A 12,058-nucleotide genomic window follows, 5' to 3' on the forward strand; every position below is an offset into this window, starting at 1 on the left:
ACTTGAACTGTCCTTGCTGGGTTTATGGATGTACCTTTGCCTTGAAGCAAACCAGAAGCATTCCCGCAGTCAGGCCCGGCTGAGGAGAGATTAAGGCTGCTCTTCGTTAACACCTTGAGGTGTTGTTACTGTTTCCAGCTTACCCACTCTGCCATACTGCAGCCACCCCAATGAACACTGTTTGGTTTAAACTTAGATGAAGTATTCTAGCAAGTATGTCAAGAGTTGGCTTGTGGTCACCATTCAGTCACGTCACTGTATAGACAAACCCCAAACGAAACATAAATCTTTGTCTCCCTCATGGCCAGGCAGGGCAGGGTAACTGCTTCAGCCTGCAAAGCTGGAAGACAGCAGATTTGGATGTTTCTTGTCTTGCAAATGTCAAACATTCAAAAATTGTGCCTTCAAAAATTATGAGACTGGCTTTAAAATCTTGAAATCTTAAAATTAAGGCTCTGGAAATCCCTTTTATTTTGCCTTGGTTTTTCAGCCTCTTCTGAGCCTATCAGCACCTAAAATCACATTTTCCACCTTTCCTCGCATCTATGAGCATACAAACATAAACTAAAATATGAACACTCAGATTCTCACGTGAGCAGCTTTCTTCAAAAGAAGGTTTACAGAAAAACTTCACATCATGGAGCTCACAAGAAACTCTCCCGAGTTGACAACACTGGATTTGATAAAGCCGAGGACTGAGTTTGGCTGGAGTTTGTACAACTGCAATGAGGATATAGTTTGGATTACAGAATTCTTGCTGGAGGAAGATATGGAGGGGGAAGAAACAAAACAAAACAAAACAAAAAACCCTACAACAAAACAGGCGTTCCTGAAAGGAGGGGGAGGAAGTGAAGAGGTCAGAGGTGGCTACAGTTGTTGGCTTATGCAGTGCAGTACATGCATTTTCAGTCACAGGCCAGGGAAACTGCTGCAAGCCTGTGAAATTCACCCTCCAGCACAGAACTCACCCACTCCCACAAAAAGTTGCTGGGTCCCAATCTGTATTTTTGAGGACTGGCAACTGGATTTTAAATTGGTACCCTCATCAGTGTTAACTACAGAATGCAGTGTGCCACTGGACTGTTCATGTCTGACAGATATCACATACACCACTATATTCAATGCAGAAAAGCTTTTAAAGTTAAGCAATTTTTTTAATTGTGTCATATAGGATTTTTTTGTGATGATTTTAAGTGGTTTTAAAGAATAGTATATGTTACTATTTCTGTCTAGTCTGGGATTTTTTCATATTTTAAACCGTTTAACATGATTGTTAAAGTGGAAGATCCTTATTCTTTTTAAAATATATTTCTAACTAAATTCTTTAAAAGTTCAGAGATTTTGTTTTCCATTGTAATTAAGCGTAATTTGAATTTAGCACATTGTAGCTTCCATTTATACTTTTATCCCTGGTATCTTTATGATATCAAGACTCTTAGATGAATTCTAATAATTCTCCTTAATGTTTGCCTGTTAATTTGTTTAAAAAAAAGCTATAAAAATATTTTTATATACAGGTACACAAATAATACAGCAACTCAGATTTTGAACATCACTACTCATTTTTTCCCATAAAAACCTTTGGATTGAGTCGTATAAAACACCATCATAATTTTCAAATTTCCTACTGCTTCTTTAGATATGACGCCCAAATATATAATATCACGTGATGTTCCAAATATTGTTATTACCTTGACAGAGTCTTCTCTAACATCAGGGACAAGGGCATTGTAATTTAATTCAAGTATGTACAATCATCGGCATTTTCTTACTGTAAATGCTAAGACATTTGACTTCAAGGGACAAACAGATGGAGGTATTTCATTATCAGTAGTCTACTCACATACTTCCACTGAAATTTAAAGTCAGTTAAATCATGTAGGTTTTATTCTGCTTGATAACATCAGGAAAATTTTACATTTGCCGTTAATCCCTATTTGGTAACCTTAAGTCTTAAGTACACTGAGCATTGCTGATTTTCCCTCTGTCAATCAACATGCCAACATTACACTGCTTTATATACAGATTCTTCTTTCTACTTTTGAAAAAAATGCATGGGACTCGTCTCGCTTCACTTTGCCCTTGCAAAGATTTACAATGCAGAGCTGACTGGTTTGTCTCTGTCGTGAAGAGTGAGCACTAAATAGTGGGGGTGAGACACCCACACACCCCTCATGGCTGCTCCTGCCCCTGGTGTTAGACACCTAATTGAGCCTGGGACAAATTCTCCTCTCATCACTGACTGGCTCTAGATATCATGGGTTTGTTTGCCTCAACAGTAGCGTCTAGTGCCATTAAAGATGTCCTGAGGGTCCCCATGCTGATAGGGCAGGAAACCTTCAGGTCATCTGAAAAGCCACTAGACCCCTAAGCACAGATGAGTCCCATCCTTGGGTACCCAATCCCAACCCATTGCACATGACTGGAGCAGTTCCCCTACATGTTGTCTGAGGTGTCAGAAGAGATTTTGTGTGCACTGGAACTGCATCTCTGAGTGCAACTTTAGCCACCATGGAAAAGCAGCAGTTACCCAGGAAAATAATGTACTGGATGTTTCAAAAACATGCAGCAATATTATACAAGGGTTTTGGACCACTGCAGAGGAATTGTCTTTATTTCCAGCCTAGGTGGTTTCCGGTCACAGTAATATCAACCCATCCACTTTGTCTCTTTTGGCTGCAGATGGGCTGCACCTCTGACATTGTGCCCAAATTTGTCTCATATATCACAGGCTCTGGCTGCATTCAGCTTGTCCCTACCCTTGGGCTTGTGAGATGAGTCCCACTGTGGTGGCAGGACCCAGCTGGTGCCATCAGGCCAATGCCTCTTCTCTTCCTTGCTTTTCCCCAGAGGGATATCATCAGATCCATGTTTCTGGGTTGGGAAACTCACTCAGATGACCTCATATACAGGTTTCAGTGCTCTTGGAGGAACAAAGCAGTATCCTATCCACGTGTTAGAGCTCAGGGCTCTTCAAAACACGTGCAGCCCATTGCCTGATTGTAGGCAAGATCTGCATATCCACATAGAGACAGGATGGTTCAACCACCGCGCAGGACGGCGCGATCCTCCTTGTCCCGCTTTCTCTGACAGGGAATGACTGTCATGATGCTGGTGCACAAAAAGCAGGGTTCACCCCTTTGCAGTTCACTTTTCCTTGCCTGCAAAGTAGACAGGCTGAGCAGACTTTGTTTCTGGATCACGAAGAGAAGGATGATGATCTTTTAAGAGAGAAGTCGCCATCACAGTATCACAGTATGTTTGGGATTGGAAGGGACCTCAGAAGATCATCTAGTCCAATCCCCCTGCTGGAGCAGGAACGCCTAGGTGAGGTCGCACAGGAACATGTCCAGGTGGGTTTTGAATGTCTCCAGGGAAGGAGACTCCACAACCCCCCTGGGCAGCCTGTTCCAGTGCTCCGTCACCCTCACTGAGAAGAAGTTTCTTCTCAAATTTAAGTGGAACCTCTTGTGTTCCAGCTTGATCCCATTATCCCTTGTCCTATCACTGTTTGCCAGTGAGAAGAGCCTGGCTCCATCCTCATGGCACTCACCTTTTATATACTTATAGACATTAATAAGGTCCCCCCTTAGCCTCTTTTTCTCCAAACTAGAGAGACCCAGCTCCCTCAGCCTTTCTTCATAAGGGAGGTGCTCCACTCCCTTAATCATCTTCGTTGCCCTGTGCTGGACTCTCCCCAGCAGTTCCCTGTCCTTCTTGAACTGAGGGGCCCACAACTGGACACAGTATTCCAGATGGGGTCTCACCAGGGCAGAGTAGAGGGGAAGGAGGACCTCTCTCGATCTACTAACCACCCCCCTTCTAATACACCCCAGGATGCCATTGGCCTTCCTGGCCACAAGGGCACAGTGACGTGTACTTCTTTCCGTGTCAACAGGGTATCAGGTCTTCTGCTCCTGAGTGAACTGCTGCCTGGGTTTTCTCTCAGCTGTGTTTCTGACTGAGCAGTTTGTCTGTCTTTCCCTTTCCTTGTTAGCAAAAGTCTTGTTCCCAGGGAAGGCTGGAAATCCTAGCGCTGACTGGCAAAAAGACAAAGGTAATTTTGGTATCTGGATGTCTACAATTCTCCATGAAATCTCTTAAATCTTTATAATTTAAAATCCCTCGAGCTGTTCTCAGAGAGGCACAGACATCTGGTTTATCTCAACCTTAGGACTTCTGACTTCCTGTAACAACTGTGTTTTTTGTGGGAATCCTTCTCTGCCTCAGCGGTCAGACAGCAGCTGTACATCACAAGCAGTCCTGGGTCAGGCTGACTCGTCCATCTTTCCTTCTCCTGTTTCCTTCTTTTCCACTGGAGAAAGTCAGAAGTATCTGTGTGTACTCGTTATGCTGCTGTCGCCCTGTAACCTCATATCTTTCAAAGGAAAGTCAAACCCTCTTTTCACTGGAAAGCCAATGGGATGTATCCCTAAATGTCAAATCAAATAACATTTCTTGTTCATTGAAGGTAGGCTTTGTGTTGTGTTTAGTGACTAGTTTATATTCCAACTTCTGCTGGCCTCCAGTTTTTCCAGTCCGGAACTGAAAATACAATATTGTACGTCACTAGGAGGAACTGGGTGATCTGTCTCCGTCTCAGGAAGCAAGTTATTTCACTTTTGTGAGTAGCTTAAATAGCATAAACAGAATATATCATAGAGTGAGAAGCAGGAAAGGTCTGCTGAATAACCCAAAATATGTAAGAAGAGAGGTCTGTGCCTCCTATATTTGTGGAATTGGCTTGTATCTCCGTAAATATTAATGTAAGTGGTAATCCTTTCTTTGAAAGGCTCAGTATGATCAGTCCTGTAGCAGTCCTCATCTGATATGTTTCTGATCAGGAACTTATGCAAGATAAATAGTAAACAGTAATTTTGCAGCTTGGAGTTTTGTGAAGCTGTGCAACTGATTTATTTCCAAAGGAGGTATCGTAGTGTTATGTCTTTGTTGCTTTCTAAGTGGAGGTTTCTACTGAACAAAATGCAATCTTAAGAGGCTATGAAAGACTTCAATTAAGCCTAAATTGAGCAAAATTCCAGTAGAGCACATACTTCATAAAAGTAGCTATATGCATGTAAAATGAGTTTTCATGAAAACTGTATTGTCACTTGAAATCTTTTCTCCATAATGCTTTAATTTTAGTAAATGTATACAGTACTTCATTTTAAAAGATATTTACTAGCATTATTTGTTCTATTTGAACAAGACTGCATGGCAAAATATTTCAGTTGTTATTATTCTCATGTGTGCTAGGGAAACTGGGCTAGAATAAATTATTATTATGTGAGTGCATAAATGATTTGGAAAGCATACACAGAGAGTAGTTCTTAATGATACACCATTAAGTGCAGTTCTGCAAGTGTTTTTCCTTGTTCTGGTTCTGTTCAGTATTCTCACTGACAGCTTGGATGAAAGGTTAGAAAGTACTCTTAATAAATTCGTAGAGCAGAACAAGTGTGTTGGAGGCAAGGCAGTTGAAAATGACCTTGATAAAGTTGTAGAATAGCCCAGAAAATATCAGCTTTCCAGCAGTGAAATTAGAGCAAATGCAGAACTGTACATATAGCTCGACATAATCAGCTGCACATAAATACAGACAGGAAGAAACTGGCCAAGCAGCAGTTCTACAGAAAAGACCTGGTGCCATAATGATCCCAAGCTGAACATGCATCAGTGAAGTTCTGCTACTGCAAACAAGGCCAGCACTATTGTGGGCTCTAGAAAGGGGAGTAATAAAGCATAAAATGTAATTATTTTGTTCTCCTCAGCACTGATAAGGCCTCAGTGGAAGAGCTTTACCCACTTGCAGGAATTGCATCTCAGGTAGGATCCAACAAGAGAGCAAACTGGGCTCAAAGATCTAAAACACATGGATCTTCAAGGAAAGGTTGAAGGGTTGTTTAGTCTAGAGGTGAGCAGAGGAAAGGAAGAGATGACAGCAGCCTTCGTATAGCAGTGGGTGACTCTGAAGAGGAAGGGATTTAGCTGCCATGTATGCTGTTGGTACAAGAAAACACTAATAGGCTTCGATCTTAACAAGGATCATTTAGTATAATCATTGGGAAAATAAAATGTAGGTGGCAAGGAAGAATGTAGCTGCAGAATAGGTTGTTTAGGGAGAATTAGTGGAAACTTCAGCCTTGCAGATGTTTAAAAATAGGTTGGACAAACATCAGCAGGCATGGCATAGGTCAGGGATGGATGAAGCCATCTCTCAAATTACCTGCTGGCCCTATTCCCTTAGTGATTTCTGTCTATGTGATAGTGACAATAATTGTACATGCAAAAAGTACTTTGGGTATCTCCACAAAGTTTCAGGGTATGTAACAAAAACTTAATATTAGTTCTGGAATTAGTTGCATGACTTCTGCATTTACATTAGATTAAAGCAATTATACTTTTTTATAATTTTGCCTGTGTCAGTACTGATTGAAATTTACTAGAGTCTGATGGCTTTGTGAATAGTCTTCTTGAAATAAATAGGTGGACATGTCAGATAGCTGTGGGAGGATACAAAGCACTCAATTCTAGCCATAAGAAAGTTTGGTCTTTATTTATAGGCCGTGGAAAAAAGATGGACACCTTTCAGAGATTACCCAAGGTGTGGGTAAATCACACTCCAGAGGTACCTCTGCCTCCTCTTTTACCCATTCTGCAGCAAATACATCTTGGAGGTGTATTTTTGGTCTTTCCTTTTCTCAGTCTGTGATACTAAGAGTTTGGTTTTCTGAGAAGCAAAGTGCCTGGACTTGACAGAAGACTATCTGGAAAAATTGTAATTGGCAGGAAATCAGAGTAGATAATCTAGTGGTCTTTTCTGACCCTGGGTTTCGTGAAGCCCATACACTGAGTCATTTGTGAAGGATTTATAGTTATTGTGATTAATAGTTGTTATCAATACATAATTGGCATGACCAATATGTGTTAGAGATACTTGTACGCCAAACTTACATAAGCCACTTATTAATCTATTGGATTCTTACTCAGTAATTGTTTACTAGTACTCTAAATTGTTTACACTGTATCTTCTGTACAGTGTGTATGAGAGACAATATAGCCCTTTTAGCTGGAAAATCTGCTATAAAAATATAATTTACAGAGATCATATTTTAATGAAAATTTTAAAGTATTAAGGTACTGGACAGTGAAGGGGAAAATTAATATTTTTAAAATAAACATGTTTAATCCTGGATAATATTTTAGGAACCATGCAGTATAAGACACCTTTCTCCCTCATTATCAAACTGTGACTAACAGAGAGACTGTAAATGTTATACCAAATCTATTATTTATGAAACATTTGCTATTGCCTGGAAGAAAAAAAAAAAAAGTCTCATTTGCAGGGCTTTTTAAGCATTGGAATTACGCTCCAGCAACCAGTGATGACTAGTTATTGTTCCTTTTGTCAACAGGCAAGATGAAGGAGGTTCTGGCAGCTTACCATGTCCCGGGCTCTGCAGAGCTAAGTGAGAAGTGCGCCCGTGTTCTAGCGTGCATCACATCGCCTCTTGGGTCTGGAGTGCCAGAAGGATCCCAGCGCTGCAGACCGAGACGGCGCTGAGCACCTCAGTACCCCGTTTCTGACAGAACCCAGGGATGGCAAACTTACGTACCAGTATTACCTGTCTGGAGCAGGTTTAATTTTATAAATTAGAACCATAAACTCTATGAGTTTCTAGGCCATATTTGTGCTGTTGAGGATGATCTGCTCAGATGAACAGTTTTGCATCCATCGGAGGGACAGGTTCTTCTGCTGGACCAGAAGATGACAGTGGACTGTATATTGTAACTAATGCCATTTGTAGCATCTCCTAGTGCAAATAATTGAAGAACAGGTTGCAAGAGAATCCTGTAGGGGATAAGACATGCTTTGTTTTGATCTACAAATTTTTAAAAATGTTGAGTTTTTTGGGGGGTTTTGTTTGTTTTTTAAAGATAACCACTTTTACATAACACTATGTGTGCAGTCTGTGTGCAGCTCCTCACTGTGGCTATCTATATTCCAGAGACGATGGGTTCCTTGTGAGACACCTGAATATTTTTAGATTTGTGATGAATCCTTAAATTATGAGAGTATCATGAAAAAGAAGAAGGGAAAAGTTCCAGGACTTCTATTTGACTGGATGTCTCCAAATTCTTCCTGTTAGTGTCCTGAAAGGAGGAGGAAAGGGCAAGAAGTTGAAATGAAACACAAAAAAATACACTGCATTTCTTTTTTGGCATATGCACGTATCTGAATGTGTGTTTGATCCAATAACCAAGGGGAGAGAAACAGCAAAGTTATCTGAGCCCTCACATGAAAGGTCTGTCTTTTGGGGCAGTATTTGCTAATTTTGTCTCTTGAATAGCTATAGAAAAGAAAGAATATGTATATGCCCCCCCATATGTGAAAAGGACATACTTGCCATTCCTTTATTTATTTTTGCTCTTTCAAAAATTAAAGTGCCAGTTATTTGGAATGCTGTAGTCTGTGGTCTCTTTACATTTGTTTAGTGAAATTCTTTCAGCAAGATCATTCCCATTATGGTGTAACTGCATGGTGACCACAGCTTTGGGCCTGTATAATAAAGATCTAAATTCAAAATTTTGTTTCTCATAATTTTCTCTACTTTTATGTTGTATCTGCAAGTCTTTGATTGGAATGCTGCCTATTGCTGATCACTCTTTAGAAGAAGATTTGGAAAAAAATGTTAGAGAGGAAGGTATTTGTATGTTTGGATCTTGTTTTCCTTTGTATCATTATTTACAACACGTTAAAGGGCAGAGGGATATAAAAGGTTAGCAAATCAATAGTGATGCTTAAATTCAGTTTGCACACGAGGCCCCAGGGCAATAAGGAGATTAGGCTTTTCACATCCTGGATTTAAGGCCATACTAAAGTATTTGACATCTGGTCTCTATTAATTAGTAGTCCTGGAAAGGTATGGGAGGAAAAAGCTTAGGAAAAGCTGATTCTAAGCTGGCTTTGATTTGCACTGTGTGTGATATATTGTGCTGAACATATGTACATCAGAATTTAAAGGACAATTGGATTCTTTTTCCTTCCTCCTTCATATTCTCTTTGAAGACAAAATTTTAAACTATAAATACGTTCTTCATGTAGTAATTAAGTTTGTGAGAGCACAGACTGCACATTGCATTTCAAAAATCAATGTGGTCCTGACAAGGCTACCATAGCCATGCTACATTATAGTCAGGGTTCTGTCCTGCTGACGCTATGTTTAGCTTATAGCAAACATCTGAGCTCACGTCAACAGAGCATCCCTGACCTTTGAAGTGCCTTAGTTGGGCATCACCACGATCCTGTGTTGTATGCGGTTGCATAGGGACAGTACAGTGCTCACTGCTGCGAAATCCATACCAGTGCATTTAAGCATGAATGGGGTCAGACAATAGCGTCTCAGTGCAGTTTCCTGATCCATTTAAGCCAATCCAAGGCTGTGCTCCTGCTCTGCGAGGGGCAGCCCTGTTTTCTTCTGCCCCGCTCACACCTTTCTGTGACCTCCCTAGAAGTGCTGCACACTTGTGAGGCTTCCTGGTCCGAGTGAAAATATCCCACCCCCCATGTAAGAGTTTAGCTCTTGTGCTGGATCTGATACCAGGGAGAGGGTGGGAACAAACACCTTGTTATCAGTGGTTTAGTTTTAGGTTGGCTTGCACTGATGGAGGAACCCTGCCTTCAGGTCCCTCTGACTGTCAATTAACCAACCTTATCTAAGGACATCGCTTTCTTATGGCTAAGAAGTATTCCTTGATCCAGTGACACTGCAAAGAAAATAAAGCTTTGGAAATGAATTAAATCCATATAAAAATAATAACCCCCTTAAAATTAGCTGTGCAGTGGCAGTATTTGAGGTACAAGAAAAATACATTGCCATTCAAATTACTCTGATGACTAAAACTTTTTCAGAAGAGCAGAAGCAAAAGTGGTGTGCTGCAGCAGTGCCAGGGCAGTGTAAATCTCCTGTGCTAGCAGACCTTGAGCTATTAATGAGGTACGTGCTCAGCATGTGGTGAGCTGGAGCCACCAGAACTGTAGATGCTTGAGCTTGACCATGGCACCATTTGAATTTAAATGTCAAAGTGAATTGCCTCAAGAGCACGGTCTGTTTTAGAAAAACAGCTTTTTGTCTGTGCTGTATGGAGGCTGCTGGAAGTTTGACAGTCCTGTTGGGTGAACTTTTCAGGCGAGATGTGTGGATGTTGCCCATCTGTTCAAGGAGTGATTAAAAAACGAAACACAACAAAACAGGCAAACCTCCCAGCACTCCGGTAAGGGCAAAGGTTGGAGCTTTTTGTTCTTTGGATGAATTCCCCTTTTGAGAAGCCTCCCTGTGCTTTCCCTTGGCATCTGGACAAGCCCTTCTTTGTGAAGGGACATGAATATGGAGAAACCTGCAGAGCATCCACCTCTTCAGTCAGCTTCAAAGGAAAGTTTAAAAAGTCATTATGTTCTGGCAGCTTTAAACATCTGAGTCAGGATTGTGCTGGCTTTATGAACGGTATTGTCTGACTGACGACTTGGGGCAATTCAGTATTTGCACAGTTAGAGGAAATACTTGATATGGACCATGTGGCTTAGCAGGCAAGAATGTTGGTTTTGCTGACTGAATGTAATATGTGAATATGTAGTTCACATTCAAATGAGATGGGCTTAAGTTATTTCCTTAGCAGACAAGAATAAGAGCATCTGTTCAGGGCCCAGACCTGAAATAAATAGTAAATTTAGAGATAGCTCCTTTGTCCAGCATTGTTCAGATGTTAGACATCTAAGAAACAGTTGACTCTCCAGGTCACAGCTGGGATTTTGATGACAAAGTATAAGCATGTCACTGCAACAGATCACCACACCAAATCTTACCTGTGACCGCAATTCTGTTCCTGTTACCATTCTGCATTGTTGTGGTAACATGGGGTTTTACAAATATCAGCTTGCTTTAGATTGCTTATGGTTACATTCCCTTTTTTTTGAACTACGTGTGTGTGCACATGCTGCTGTTGTTTCAAACTATTCATACAAGGGAAACCCCAACATCTGGCTATCAAATTTTCTCTTATTTGTTTGTTATTACTCAAAAAAGCCCAAGTTTTTGAGAAACTATGACCATATTTTATAAGCAATTATATTTCTTACTTTTTAAATTCTCTGTTGCAACCTTCATCTAGAGATCTCCAAATACTCATAAAATACTAAATAAGGGAGTCAGTAGTTTCCAAGCAGCATACATTTTATTCTAAAGTATAAGTAGATAAGCCAAGTCACTGGAGAGCTAAGTAACTTCACAGATATTTCACAAGAAGTTGCTGCACAGCAATCAACAATAAACAAAACCAATACTAACCCTTTAAGTAAGGCAACATCTTAAGGTGTTTTTTTTCTCACTACCTGTTGTGTTTGCTTTCTATGCATGAGAGCCCCTCTGTCAGCAGTTCACCTCAGCTTCTGCAGGAGCTCTGTACCTGTCCCCTCTCCATCTTGCAAGAAATAATTAGGTTGTATTACTCCCTATGACAACCTTAGCTGCCTCCCAGGAATTGTTGTGAAGGGTCATTTTTGTACTTTGTGTTGGGTCGGTTCTTGGCTAATTTCAAGGCTGTCTTCTTCTCCGGCTTGGCTGGCACCTTTCCTTCTTAACGATAAATGATGCTCTTGAGGTCATGTCTGGTTTTGAAGTCAGTCTTTGCTGATGACATCAGAGGTAGAGGGCACACTCCTGGCTACACTACGAAGAAGGAGAGTTTCTGTAGTGTGTAACCGGGCTCTGCACAAGGCCCTCCATAGTGGTGATGTGCAGCCGCTCCGGGTGTCAGGTATGAGGTACAGAGTTAATGAAATACTCACTGTCAGTTACGAGTTTATTTCACAGATGTTGTCACTGTTTTCTTAAACCCCAGGGCAGAACTGGAAGTTGAAGCAGTGGGCAGAATTAATAGAGCACTCATAAAGGCTGATAGCAAACCTGATGGGGAAAACCCCATCCATAAGAAGAACTTACCATGCAGTTACTTAGGTTAGAAGAGGAAAGGTAGCCAGGCACTCTCTCACAAAGAAACA

The 12,058-nt window shown here is 40.9% G+C and overlaps 1 protein-coding gene across 4 annotated transcripts in view; it reads left to right on the forward strand.

Moving 5' to 3' along the window:
• Positions 1 to 12,058, forward strand: part of SCAF8 (SR-related CTD associated factor 8) — a 120,937-nt gene that overhangs the window by 84,343 nt on the left and 24,536 nt on the right. For 3 of the 4 annotated variants that reach the window (XR_014183792.1, XR_014183793.1, XM_082049737.1), the window contains one exon: positions 7,416 to 8,580. The exons of the other annotated variant lie outside the window; for it this stretch is intronic. The gene's annotated coding sequence lies outside the window, so the exon portion shown is untranslated. Of the gene's footprint in view, positions 1 to 7,415; positions 8,581 to 12,058 lie in introns of those variants that run through there. 4 annotated transcript variants of the gene reach the window in all.

Source organism: Streptopelia decaocto (genome assembly GCF_964273445.1).
Source record: "Streptopelia decaocto genome assembly, chromosome: 3".
Lineage (NCBI taxonomy): Eukaryota > Metazoa > Chordata > Aves > Columbiformes > Columbidae > Streptopelia > Streptopelia decaocto.